Source organism: Camelus dromedarius, chromosome 12 (assembly GCF_036321535.1).
Source record: "Camelus dromedarius isolate mCamDro1 chromosome 12, mCamDro1.pat, whole genome shotgun sequence".
NCBI lineage: Eukaryota > Metazoa > Chordata > Mammalia > Artiodactyla > Camelidae > Camelus > Camelus dromedarius.
The window spans coordinates 64,807,109-64,822,341 of NC_087447.1; the positions used below are offsets into that span (position 1 = coordinate 64,807,109).

The following is a 15,233-nucleotide window of genomic DNA, read 5'->3' on the forward strand; positions in this document are numbered from 1 at the left end:
TGGAAAACAAAAGGAACTATGAGCTGCCTTATCTTTCTCATTTCTTCAATGCCATCATTTTCAGTGTAAGTGGCTGGCTAACATGAAGTAATATGATTAAGAGAGGATATGATAGAGAGTTCTTTGGTATCTCATATTTCTCAGAATACCATTGCCTTCTTTTTGCCTTCAAAGCAAGTTCTGGGTCAAATGGAAAGATTGGTTCAAGCAGAAAGGTTTCTTGTCGGTGCCCCTGCTTATTCAGTCTTAGCTGTAACGTGCTTACCTTGCACTTGCTCCCCCTTTTGCTGAACTCCCACGCATTATGAGCCCACTAGAACTGTGTGCTCACGGGTGCTGCAAATTCTGTACACCAACGGGACAACAAGGAATGATGGGCACACATATTGCATGTATCTCCTTTGATCACGTACATTGCCCATTGTCCCATCAAACCTTCACTTATAAAACTCAAGTTCAAGGGTAACTTATTAAGAATTTCAAGATGGCAACAGCAGAGCTTCTACCCTAGTCCAAGTTACCATCATTCTCTTCCTGGGAAACTGCCAGAGCCTCCTAATTGGTCTTCCCGCTTCCACTTTTCCCAACCCCCAACCTTCATTCTAGTCCTCATGTGACTACTGGATTCTTTGAAAAAATAATAATAAATAGATCAGGCCATTCTTTTGCTCAGAATCCTCTGATATCTCCTCCTTAACTAAGCATCACACTGGCCCTCTTCCACAATGGAAAAAGTTCATTCCCACATCAGAACCTTGGAAATTGTTGTTCTCTCTGCCTTTAGTTTCGTCTGACTGCCTCCTTCTCACCATTTACATGCATTTACTTTACATTATTTACATTCTTGATGTAATCCTCACAACTATTTGATGGGTTGGGTACTATCATCAGCATCATTGTTGTTATTATTTTTTTTTTACAAAGCAACAAAGCAAGATATTCAAGGCTTAGATTATTTAGACAGTTCGCCCAAAGTTGCACAAGATACAAATTGCAGAACTGGAAGTGAACCTCTGCCTGTCCCTAAAATCTACACTGCATCATCTCTCCCCATTCCAACAGAGTGTTCTCGATTTTGGTTAGCACATATTTTCTCAAAAAATTGATACCAAATGGAGAAACCATACCAGATGATTAGGGTTATGAAACCCTAACTGTGGAGTATAGTCCCCAGATTTTGTTGTAGTCAAAAGAATATAGTCAAGCAAGAAAACAATTTCAAAATTATTTAAGATCTAAACTAGAATTTCTTGAATACCATAAATAAGACTTAGATTCTGAAGCTATAATTCTTTAACATTTTTTGGTTCTTGCATTCACTATTCTCATCCCTCTAGGATCACACTTCCCTTCTCCAAGATCGAGGCCCTTATTTCTTCCTCTCTCCCCTCTTCTTCTTGGTTTCCCATGAAAAGCCCAAAAGAACTCACCTTGGAGGGCTGGAGAGAGAAAGTAACCAAAGCCACAAACCTCTGGGTAGCCAGAAGGAGGTACAAGACTGGGAACACTCATTCATTCTATAAACTTTTTTCATCACATAAGATTGCAGTCACTACCATGTGGGAGTTTATGACATCTTGCATTACTAAAAAGCATAATTTTATTCAGAAATGCTGGGCAGCACAGAATACCTTCAGAACACTGTGTGTGGACTGTAAAGGGAAGATCAGTACAAGCTAGTAGACTGACTCCCAGAGAGAAGAGGTAGATCTTGGCAGTTGGGTGGCAGTTAGGATGACCACAGCATGAAACGAGAGCTTCTGAAAGAAGAGCAAAGGTGTCCATGTGGGAATGAGCAGACTTAGCAGATGGGCATGAACACGTGCTGGGTCACCTGCCTCATAGAATTTCTCCAAAAAGAAAAGACAGGTGATGGGGTTCATTCTTTGGCCACAGAGCTGAGGGGCTCCCTAAGTATTACCTTGGAAGAAAGGATAAACATGTATTTTCACATTTAGGTTTCTTCTAAATTTGTTCTCATTTTAGACAACTAAAATGGCTCCAAGCTCATTGATTTTTTTCACCTAGAAAAATAAAAAATGGATACTTACCCAGACTTTGAATTGTAGCTAAATAGCCAAATGAATAATGGATAGAGAAAATATTTAAGAAATAGCTGAAAAAGCTACCTTGGGGACTAATGAGCTTCCTTAAAATGAATGAGTAGTCCCTGGCTTTCTCTAACAGTAATTTTTTGACATAACTTTTTCCTCTTTTTTCCTTTTTTCACAGTAATTTCCAAGTCGACACCAATACAGTGAATAAACCACTCTTTGGGATTGTTTGAGAACTGCAGAAACCAACAGAAATACTCCTGTCTGACACCTGCCTTTGAATAGCCTCCTTTCAAAATATTTTTTTAAACTCACGTAATGCTCACAAGTTATCTCTAAGTATATAAAGTCTTCCTGGGTTGATATATGTATAATTCTTTTCCTAACAAATCCAAAACTGTTTTCACAAACTATAACCCTATCTCCTCTAAGTACAGTGGCCTCAAAGTCATTACTTTCTTTTTCTTTCACTTTCTATTCACTGAGCCAGTAATTCTCCCAACCCATCTTATATTTGAAGCTTCAGTATTTTTGATACTTTTTTAGTATTTATCTGTTTATTTTTCAAGATAGACTCTATTACATTTCTTGGTTGACATAACTTACTTTTTTTCTCATAATTTTTCCTCATTCCCTTATTCAGAAAAAGTTATCCCCAGTTTTCATTTTTGTCATGAATAGGTGGTTTCTTCTCTCACCTTAGATGAAGGCCTCTTCTTTTAGCTATAGACTTGAAATGAGGCCTTCTAGAAGAAACAGAGAAGGATCAGCTTAGAGTCTTAGAGCAAAGGGCTATGACAGGCAATCCTGACTACCAGCACTGCAAGGAAAGACTCACAACTACAGCCTTCCCGGGACGCGCTGACATCAGCGCCACAAGCAGCACTTCCCAAACCTTCCCAAAGGCCTGATTCAGGAGCGCCAGCACTGTTTTAATCCAGGAGGAGACAACTTTATGAAAGCAGACCTCGTTGACCCAAGATCCAACAGAATGTAAAAATAAGTCACATAGAACTGAACAAAATCAATAAGAAAAATCTACATGTGGTTGTTTTAAAATATGGTTGGTAGTTGGGTTTCTTTTAGTTGAAGTTTTAGGGTCAGTTACAATGTGTCAGTTTCTGGTGTACAGCGTAATGTTTCAGTCATGCACACACAGAGTGTTTTTAATATTCTGCTTTGTGATGATCATACAAGAGTTCCCTTTCTCTTCCCTCTTAGTTTATTTCTGATGCTCAGTTTAACAGGCCATACTTGTGAAAACCGAAAGGACACATTCTGAATGGTCTTTATTCCCACTGACCCCTCAGAATTAAGTGAAAATATCCTCTGGGAAATCTTAACATAAACTCATGAATCATCAAGGGAATCTAAGGATGATGATGAGTCTGGTTACTGGAATCCAAAAGACTCCTTTCACGTTCGGTTAAGCAAAAATTACAATTGACTTTTAACAAAAAGAGATAAAACACTACTCAGTTTACCTTTTACAAGTTCTAGTTATAATTCATGAATAAATAAGCAACCTCTACTTAAATGTTATTTCTGGCATAACCTACAAAGAGTCTATAGAAAATATGTAAGACACCAATTGCCTTGTTTACAAAATACTTAGAACAGTGAGCAGCTCTTACTACAACTACCTGAACAGAGACACTTCACCTTTAATGGCATTGATTATTTATGTAGGATTTTTAGGAATCAGTCCTTAAGCCAGGATATAACTGGTCGATCTAGGGTGTAACCAAAGCTATACGCATAATGCCATGTTGGGGAATAAATTCTATTTAATTATGTATGAAGGGCTCACCATTAAGGAGCAAACCTCTATCTGCCTGTCTCAAAAATCTATTCTTTATATGTGGAATCAATAACTAGGAAGCCTTCCTGGGAGGTCTCTGTCTTGCAGCTGGTAGTAAAGATCACTTCCTGGCAGGCTGGGAATCTCCTGAGTTAGGGAACCAGTCAGAAGGAGGAATTCATTCACAATTATGGTTACTACACGTGAAGCCTGAGAGAGATTACTTCCTTAGTTTCAGTTTCTTAGCTTCCATAATAGATAAACTAAGAGTAGTAGGGGAAAAAGAATCCCTGGAATGATAAAGGCTATTGAAAATGCAACCCTAGATTCCTCGCATAACCTCCAGACAGAAATTAATTAGGTGAGATTGTCTCTAGTTTTGCTGACAATACAATAAAAAGGCTTATGATACAATACTTCTTGCTGCACTTACGTAAATGAATCGGGCCAAACAGAACAGAATCTACACAACATGAAGACACAGTTTCTGAGAGTCCATTAATAGCTACCACATTGAGTTGGTATAATAATATAAATTCTTGTACCATTAGTGTATGAGTCACGGCTCTATATGTGTGCTATCTATCAAGCCTGTGTCTAATTTCAACTACCTTTAAAAACTGTAGAAGGCAGTTAACTAAGCAACAAGTTCAATTAATGATGTTAGCACAAAAATGAACGAGATCGTCTTTTATGTGACTGTGAGGACGTGCACGCAGGCATTAAATAGAATAATATTCAGTTTATTTGTGATGGCAGAGGCAGTATTCAGGAGAATGTATTCAGAACCTGAAAACAAGACAATGAGATGATTCTGTGATCCTTCGGTGTCATACTAAGGCCTGTCTGAGACTCATCTGAGTCTGTAGAGAAATGTAACTTTGACCAGCTGATGATTAGGGTCCAGATGTTTTTTATCTGACTTAGCTGTCATAGTTCACCATTCCTATTTCCACTGAGTGTATAAATCCCAGTTTCTCATACCCTCATTGAACTAGCTTTGTCATTCTGATGGTCTTTCCATTAATCATGGAAATGAAACTCTGACACAAGCCAAATATCTTTTTTTTTTCAACTCTGGTAAGAGCATTCAAGACGTAATCTGTCCTCACAAAATTTTAAGTGTACAGTACAATACTGTTAACTGTAGACACAATATTTTACAACAGATCTCTAGAATTTATTCATCTTGAAAAACTGAAACTTTATGCCAGTTGAATAGTCACTTCTCGTTTTTCCCTCCATAGTCACTTCTCATTTTCCCCTCCCTTCATGCCCAGGCACCCAGCACTCTACTCTCTGCTTCCACGAGTTTGACTACTTTGTGACTGGCTTATTTCACTTAACATAACTTTCTCCAGGTTCACTCATGTTGTCACATGTGGCAGGATTTCCTTCTTTTTTAAGGCTGAACAATATTCCATTGTATGTATATACCACATTTTCTTTATCCATTTATCTATTGATAGACATTTAGGCTCTTTCCACAGATTGGCTAATGTGAATAATGCTGTGATGAACATGGGAGTGCAAATATCTCTTCAAGATCCTGATTTCTCACACCAGTTAGAATGGCAATCATTCAAAAGTCCACAAATAAATGCTGGAGAGGGTGAGGAGAAAAACGGAACCCTCCTACAGTGTTGGTGAGAATGTAGTTTGGCACAGCTGTTATGGAAAACAGTATGGAGATTCCTCAAAAAACTAAAAATAGACATACCATGTGATCCAGCAATCCCACTTCTGGGAATATATCTGGAGTCTGAAATTTGAAAAGATGCATGCACCCCAATGTTCACAGTAGCACTATTCACAATAGCCAAGACATGCAAGCAATCTAAATGTCCATTGACAGATGACTGGATAAAGAAGCTGTGGTATATTTATACAATGGAATACTACTCAGCCATAAAAATGTATAAAATAATGCCATCTGCAGCAACATGGATGAACTTGGAGATCGTCATTGTAAGTGAAGCAAGCCAGAAAAAGAAAAAAAAATACCATATGATACCACTCATATGTGGAATCTAAAAAAAAAAAGACAAATGAACTTATTTACAAAACAGAAATAGACTCACAAACATAGAAAACAAACTTACAGTTACTAGGGTAGGGTGGTGGGTGGGAAGAGATAAATTTGGAGTTCAAGATTTGCAGATACTACTATATATAAAACAGATAAACAACAAGTTCATACTGTATAGCACAGGGAACTATATTCAATATCTTGTGGTAATTTATAATGAAAAACAATATATATATATATATATGTATGACTGAAACATTATGCTGTACACCAGAAATTGACATGACACTGTAAACTGACTATACTACAATTAAAAAAAGGAAAAAAAAATCTTGATTTCAGTTCTTTTGCATAAGTATCCAGAAGTGGGACTGCTGGATCATATGTTAATTCTGATTTTTAATTTCTTGACAAACCTCTGTTCTGTTTTCCATGGTGGCTGCACCATTTTACATTCCCAACAACAGTGCACAAGGTTTTCCAATTTCTCCACATCCTTTCCAACCCCTAGGTGTTCATCTAGAAGTTTTACAGCTTCAGGTCTTATGTTCAGGCTTTAATCCATTTTTAGTTGATTTTTGGAATGATAAATGTATGTCATAAGATAAGGGTCCAGTTTTGTGCTTTTACATACAGTTTTCTCAACTGTGCTTGTTGAAGGAATTGTTCTTTCTCCATTGTGTATTCTTTGCACCCTTGTTGAAGATCAGTTTACCATATATGTATGGATTTATTTCTGTTCCATTTCTCTGTAGGCCTGTCTTCATGTCAGTATCATATTGTTTTAATTATTGTTTCTAAGTAATATATTTTGAAATCAGGAATTGTGTGATACCTCCAACTCTGTTCATTTTCAGGATTGTTTTAGCTATTTAGGGCCCTCTGTGGCTCCATATGAATTTTAGAATTGTTTTTTCTATTTCTGTAAAATATACCATTGGGATTTTGATGGAGATTGTACTTATGACTGAATCAGCAGATTGATTTGGGTAGTTCGGTGTTTTTAACATATTAAGTCTTAAAAAGATAAACACAGGATGTCTTTCCACTTATTTGTGTAATCTTTAATTTCATCCATCAATCTTTTATAGTTTTCAATGTACAAGTCTTTAATCTCCTTGGTTAAGTTTTTTCCTAAGTGTTTTTATGCTATTATAAATGAAATTGTTTTATTTAATTTCCTTTTTGATAGTTTGTTGTTAGTGTATAGAAACACAGCTGATTTTTTGTTGATTTTGTATCTTACAACTTTGCTGAATTTATTTATTTGCTCTAACATCATTTTTGTTCAGTCTTTAGGGTTTTCTATATATATAGCATGATCTTCACATCATCTGCAAACAGAGATAACTTTACTTCCTCCTTTCTGATTTGAATGCCTTTTATTTCTTTTTCTTGCCTGATTGCTCTGGCTAGGGCTTCCATACTTTGTTGAATAGAAGTAGTTGGACTGGACATCCTTGCCTTGTTCCTGATATTAGAGGAAAAGCTCTCAGTTTTTCATCATTGAGTAAGATGTTAGCTGTGGGCTTCTTATATATGGCCTTGATTATATGGAGGTAATTTCCTTCTATTCCTAGTTTGGCACAAATTTTTATTATAAAAGGGTGTTCGATTTTGTCAAATGAATCTATTGAGATGATCATGGGATTAAAAAAGATAAAGACTCTCCCAGACAAACAAAAGCTGAGGGAGTCTATCACCACTAGAAATGCCTTGTAAGAAATGCTAAAAGGAATTCTTCAAGTTGAACCTAAAGGATGCTGAACAGAAATATGAAGCATACAAAGGTATAAAACTCACTGGTAAAGGTAAATATATATATATATTTATATACAAATACAAAATACTATAATACTGTAATGGAAGTATGTAAATCACTTTCAATTCTAGTATAAAAATTAAGAAAAAATTATTTAAAGTTAACAATAAGTATAAAAATATGTTAATGGATACACAATATGAAAAGATATCAATTGTGACATTAATAACATAAAGGAAGTAGGGGAATTGAAAGTGTACAGTTGTTTATGTCATTGAAGTTGTTATCAGCTTAAAACAGACTGCTATAGATAAGATGTTTCATGTAAGCTCCATGGTAATCCCAAAGAAAATATCTCTTTTTAAGAGAAGTTTGTATTTAATAATTTGAAAATTATGGTTTTCCATCTTTGATTTCATACACCATTTACTGTCTTATACATGCTTATGTACTTATAACTCGGCATTTAGAATATAGCACCTTTTACTCTTAGATCTCGTGTTTATTTCTTACTGACAGTCCATCTGCTCATTTACACCATAAGCTGCTTAAGAACAGGACAAGACAATGTCTTATATGTCTCTATACATCTTAGTGTCACATGAACTGTCTTAAGCCTTGTAACCACTTGCTTTAGTTAGACCCTTAGGTCAACGTTTTACCCAAAGCAAAGCTTAAGAGAATGAAGTTAACCATAGAAATACGTGTGTGTTGGTGCTGGACAACTGCTGATGTCTCACTACCAAACCTTTTCACACATTTTTTCAATAGTTTAAAGTATCTTTTACTATTGCTCTCTTCTCACCAGAATTACTTCTACTTGCCCAATAGGTCAGCCCTAATAAAACTTCAAATTGCCAGTTTCTCTGAAGTCTTTCTTCATCTGCCTGCAGTACCCAATATATTCTTTATCAGAGTACTTAGGACACCTTTTTTAAAGTAACAATTTGTTCAGTTATTGTCTCCATGAAATCAGAACTGTGTCTGTCTTCCTGTCGAATCCCTGGTGCTCAGCATTATACGACAGGCACTCAACTAACGTTCGCTGAGGTGGTATCGCTCGTGTTTTTACTTCCCTCTGCAACATGAACTATTCCTCTCTAGCTGTCAACTGACTTAGCCTTTTCATTCTTTCTGTGTACTTTTTACTGAACTCATGGAATCTACTACTTTATAACATCTACTTCCCCAGTATCCTCATTCTCATTCTTTTTCTTATAACTTTCACAGTTGCCATTGGCCCTGGTCCTCCTCGTGACTATCCTCTCCCTTTAATTCTCAGTTTTGGATACTAATTTTTATAATCTTCCAGGACAAACCCCAGAGAGAATTTCACTTGTTCACCTCCTCTTTTCATACCCAGCTGTATTATGATTTTTTTACATGCATAATTCTAAGCTGTGGCAGGGCAGTTACACAGCACAATATGGCTATCTAAACCCCTTCTTTATCAGGAAGTATTTTTCTTAGAAAGAAAGCATCATTAATTGTATAATTAATTATGAAAAGCAACTATATTATATTTTTTGTTAGTTGAGTTCTAAAAATGCATAATCTGAGAGATTAAAAAATCAGGTATTTTATTTTCACAATGTACCCTCTACAGGAGGCAAAACAAATACTGCCTTCCTTTCAGTGACTCAGGAAACTGGCACAGAGAATTTGATTGACTAGTTGAAGATCTCACAGTTAGTAAGAAACCCGTTTACCATGACAGTGGTCTTAATCCTTGAACCTGATCAACGGGGTCTCTCCCATATTCTCAGTCAAGTTCTTTTTCACATCTTAGTACCCAGCATAGCTATCCAAGTAAGCCTCAGAAGAGCTCCATTACCTTACCTTTTATGGAGTGGATAAGGAAGAAATTGGAAGAGTGGAGATTACTGATCGAGACTCTTAAAAATTTCTGTGGTTAGCCTCAAGTAATATAAGTCAATCCTTCCCACTCCCTCCTCTCTCAATAATAAATAACCAAGTCTATTAAGATTGAACAGAAATTTCTTTGCATTCATTTTTCTTTTGACCATGAAAAGTCTCATTGGGGTGTTGCCATGGAGACTATGACGTCATGAGCAACACAACGTACTGCACTGAAACCCCAGAGAATCAAAGACAGGATTTGATGGAAGCATTTTCTGGGCAAGTTTATTGCACTTAACAAGAAAATGGAAACTTGAGGGAGGAAAACATTTCTAAACATTGTACACTGCTGGGGGTCAGCTGATGTGGTCATTGAAACTTCACAAAAGAAAGTGTCTTTATAGTTTCAACACACTAAGAAGCCAGAGTAAAGGGAGTGAACAGAGTATGTGACCAAGCTGGCTGTACTTTGGACAGACTGTTCCCAAGCTGAGAGTGGTTAAATTTTTGGTAGCATAGCAAATATCTCTCTATTGGATTTTTCAGTCTTATTGAAAACTCATTGGGGAAGTAAGAAACTCTTAGACTAAATAAATTAGAGTGGGTGTTGCTTAACAGAGCTTTGTATGCACTCAAGACCACATGAGCTATGGTTTTCTTCAATGTCAAGTGTTGGACACTGTTCTGTGGGCTTTCCAAGTCCACTTCCCTTCATTTACACTGAGCCTTCACCACCCAAACCATTTTCTGGTTCATAAGAGGTCTTTTTTTTTTCCCCCTGCTTCAATCTTACAGACCACAAAGTTCCACAGAAGGAGAAAGAAAACCCACAATCCTAAAGGAAAAGAAAGAATGGCATAACAAAAGGAAACTGAGGTCAGACCACTGGGGCTGACAGAATTGAAAAGTCGCAGGTTTGATTATTGAAATAGGTGTTGCAAATGACAGATGTATATCATGAGCAGGCATGTGCATGTCAAAGAATCAGCATGTTCCTGGCCAGTTCTGAGATTCTCTCAGGTATATGGAGTGGTGCCAACTTTCGATTTAAGAGTTTCAACATCTTTTGAGCTCCTGAACTTCTACATGGCAAGGATTTAAAAACATATGGGATTATACTAAAGCAGATTTGCAGTAATAAAGAACTAATTTTGTGAAGACATGTTCATGTCTCATCATTTTTTTCCTTAGGTGCAATTCACATAATATAAAATATATCATTTTTAAATGAACAATTCAGTGGCATTTAGTACATTCACAGTGTTGTGCAAACACCACCTCTGCTTAGTTCCAAAACATTTTTATCATCCCGCAATAAAGCCTTGTACCCATTAAGCTGTTACTTCCCAAAGCTCCCTCTCTCCAGCCTCTGGCAATCACCAATCTGCTTTCTGTTTCTATGTATTTACTTTTTCTAGTTATTTCACATAAATGGAAACATAGAGTATGTGACCTTCGTGTCTGGATTCTTTTGCTTACCATAATGTTTCCAGATTCATCTTCATTGTAGCAGATATTAATACTTTATTCCTTTTGTGGCTGATAATATTCCACTGTATGTATAAGTCACAGTTCGCTTATCCATTCATCCATTGATGAACATTCCAGTTATTGCCACCTTTTGGCTATTGTGAATAATGCTTCTATGAACATTCATGTATAAATAATTGAGTATCTATATTCATTTCTAATGGGTATATGCCTAGGAGTAGATTTGCTGGGTCATATGATAACTCTTTTTAAATTTTTGAGTGATTAAACTACTTCACATTCCCATCAGCAATGTATAAGAATTCCAATTTCTCCACATCCTCACCAACATTTGCTATTTTCCATTTTTTATTGCCATCTAAGTGGGTGTGGAGTGGTAAGACATTGTAGTTTTGATTTGTATACCCCTAATGAATAATGATGTTCAACATATTTGCATATATTTGCTAGCCATTTGTATATCTTATTTGAAGAAATACCTACTCATATTTTTTGCTCATATTTAAATTTTTTTTGGCTTTTTGTCATTGTGTTTTAAGAGACTTTATATACCTTGGGTCCTAGGACCTTATCAGATATGCTATTTGAAAACATTTTCTCCTATTCTGTAGGCTGTCTTTTCACTTTCTTGATAATGTCCTTCAGGAAAGCTCTTTTATTTTGATGTCAAATTTATCTCTTTTTGACATTGATGAAATAAGCTGAAGATGACACAAATAGATGGAAAGATATACTGTGTTCTAGGATTGGAAGAATCAATATTGTTAAGATAACCATATTGCCCAAGGCAATCTACAGATTCAGTGCAATCCCCTGCAAATTACCAAGGGCATTTTTCACAGAACTAGAACAAAAAAATGTTAAATTTGTATGGAAACACAAAAGACCCCCAAAAGCCAAAACAATCTAGAAAAAGAAGAACAGCGCTGGAGGAATCATGCTCCTTGACTTCAGACTATACTACAGAGCTACGGTAATCAAAACAGTAGGGCACCAGCACGAAAACAGACACATAGATAAATGGAACAGGATAGAGAGCCTAGAAATAAACCTATGCACTTATGGTCAACTAATCTACAACAAAGGAGGCAAAAATATACAATGGAGAAAAGATGGTCTCTTCAATAAGTGGTGCTGGGAAAAACTGGACAGCTACATGTTGAAGAATGAAATTAGAACATTCTCTAACACTATATACAAAAGTTAACTCAAAATGAATAAAAGGCCTAAATGTAAGAACAGATACAGGGGTGAATATAGTTCAGTGGTAGAGCATATGCATAGCATTCATGATGTCCTGCTGAGTTCAATCCTCAGTACCACCATAAAAGAAAAAAAAGAAGAAGAACAGATACTATAAAACTCTTAGAGGAGAACATAGGCAGGACTCTGTGGCAGCAATTTTTTTAGATCCATCTCTTAGTGTAATGGAAACAAAAGGAAAAATAAACAAATGGAACCTAATTAAACTTAAAAGCTTTTACACAGCAGAAGAAACCATAAACAAAACGAAAACACAACCTACGGAATGGGAGAAAATATTTGCAAAGGATGTAACCAACAGGAATTAATTTCAAAAATATACAAACAACTCATCCAGCTCAATATCAAAAAAAACAAACAACCCAATCAAAAAATCAGCAGAAGACCTATATAGACATTTCTCCAAAGAAGACAAACAGATGGTCAACAGGCACATGAAAAGATGCTCAACATCACTAACTGTTAGAGAAATGCAAATCAAAACTACAATGAGGTATCACCTCACACCAGTCAGAAGAGCCACCCATTATCAAAAAGTCTACAGTTTTTAAATGCTACAGAGGGTGTGGAGAAAAGGGAACCCTCCTACACTGTTGGTGGGAGTGTAGTTTGGTGTAGCCATTGTGGAAAACAGTATGGAGATTCCTCAAAAAACTAAAAATGATCCAGCAATCCCACTCCTGGGCATATATCCAGAGAAAACTCTAATTTGAAAAGATACATGCACCCCAATGTTTGTACCAGGACTATTTACAATAGCCAAAACATGCAAGTAACCTAAATGTCCATCGACAGATGACTGGATAAAGAAGCTGTGGTATATAAACACAATGGACTATTACTCAGCCATAAGAAAGAATGAAATAATACCATTTGCAGCAACATGGATGGGCCTAGAGATCAGCATACTAAGTGAAGTAAGTCAGACAGGGAAAGACAAATATCATGCGATATCACTTACATGTAGAATTTTTAAAAAATGACACAAATGAAATTATTTACAAAACAGAGATAGACTCACAGACATAGAAAACAAACTTATGTTTACCAAAGGGGAAATGGCAGAGTGGGGGATAAATTAGGAATTTGGAATTAACAGATACACACTACTATATGAAAAACAGATTAACAACAGGGATCTACTGTATAGCACAGGGAACCATATTTAATATCTTGTAATACCTATAATGGAAAAGAACCTGAAAAAGAGTTTATATATAAATTATCTCTTTTTCACAGATTTTTTTAATTCTTATCTTTTATTGAATGTAGTAGATTGAAAAATGTTAGTTTCAGCTATACAGCAAAGCAATTCAGCCATACATATACAGACATCAATTTTTTTTTCAGATTATCTCTTTTTTTAATCTGGATACTTTTGGTGTCATATCTAAGAATCAACTGCCAAGTCCAAGGTCATGAAGACTTACTCAGAGTTTTATAATCCTTTGCTTCTTATTAATCTTCTGTCTAGAAGTATACTTTTATCTATTCATTTGTTCACTTATTATCAACAAGCACTTATTAAGATCTTATTAAGTTCCAGGCATTATTCTGGATGCTGTGGAAAACACAGCTGAACATATACCATAATCTGGAAGAGTTCACAACCTGAAAAATGACAAACATGTATAAGTAAATAATTATAATGCAATGAAATATATATGATAATGGAGATGTGCACAAAACACTTCGGAGAGAACAGCTACATGGGAGGGAGATCTAGGAAAATTAGACAGAGAATTAGACACACGTAACTAAGAGTTTTTCAGATTAAGAAGCAGGGAGTTACATTCCAGGCTGAAGCGCAGTGGTGTGAAAGTGCATCATTGGCGGGGAGGGGCATGAGGAAACAATCTAAAGTGACTTGAAAGCACGTGTAAAGCGATGAATGCTGGAAACCTAGGCTGAAGTCAGATAGTGACAGACCTTATATACCTTGTTGTGACCTTGAATTTCACCTTGTATGGATCAGGAATCAAGGAAGTAGCATGTCTAGATTTATATTCATGAAAACCATTAGTGGCAGTTGGGTGATGAGTCAGATGGGAAGATAAGAAACCCAGATATTAGCAGAAATTCCAATAGAACAGAAAAACTTCCACGCAACATCCACTTATCCTGTTGATGGGTCTAAGACCCAAACCAGACCAACCAGAACCGTCTGTCAGAATTTTTCAAATTATTGCTGGGAGACAGAAGCCTCTTTTGCCTTCTAGAGAGAAGTTTTGGGGACCTATGCTTAAAAAACTCAACAAATGTGAGCCTGAAACTGAGCAATCAAGTACCCGAAAAAATACAGCCAAGAAACAGAAACAAAGACGACATAGAAAAAGCCAGGAGATTCCGAAAGCATGTGAATTCTAGTTTGGAAAACCCAAAGTGAACTTGACCCTGTCTCTCACACAATTTGGTTATATGACCTGTTACACTCCCATTTTCTGCTCTAGACCATTCAAGTTGAGTTACTGCCACTTGCAAATTAAAGTATTTATTAACACAGAGATCCTTATATTGCAAATGTGAAAAGAAAGAGAAGAAAAGGCTAGCCAGCTCTTACAGTGATAAATAACCAGATCAGAATCTGAAGTTAGCATTTTCACACCTACTACTATAAAAAAGACAAATGACAGAAAGGTGGCTGGCTCTTCTGTGGCTAAAAGATATGTGGCTAAGATGGGCTGGATTTCTTTAATTCAATGCTAATATCCACAATTCTTTTGTATCTCTCTCATTAGCATAATCAAGGAGGGTTTTTTTTCAAAGACATATTACAATGATAAAGGTATAGGGGTGTTCTATGCCTACCTTATCCATATTAAAAGAAAGAAAAAAAAAAGAAACAAAAAGAAAAAAAAAAAACTCTATTAGATACCCAAAGTAAAAGATTTTCTTGTCATCTCCCAAAATTGCATGCTCTCCTTTTCCCATATCCCTTTAGCTTTATTCTTTAATAGTTAGATAATTGGTCTC

General features: G+C 36.1%; 1 long non-coding RNA gene across 1 annotated transcript in view; it reads right to left on the reverse strand.

The window, feature by feature from the left end:
* LOC116155417 (uncharacterized) overlaps positions 1–15,233 on the reverse strand; it is a 66,871-nt gene that overhangs the window by 741 nt on the left and 50,897 nt on the right. The window lies entirely within an intron of this gene.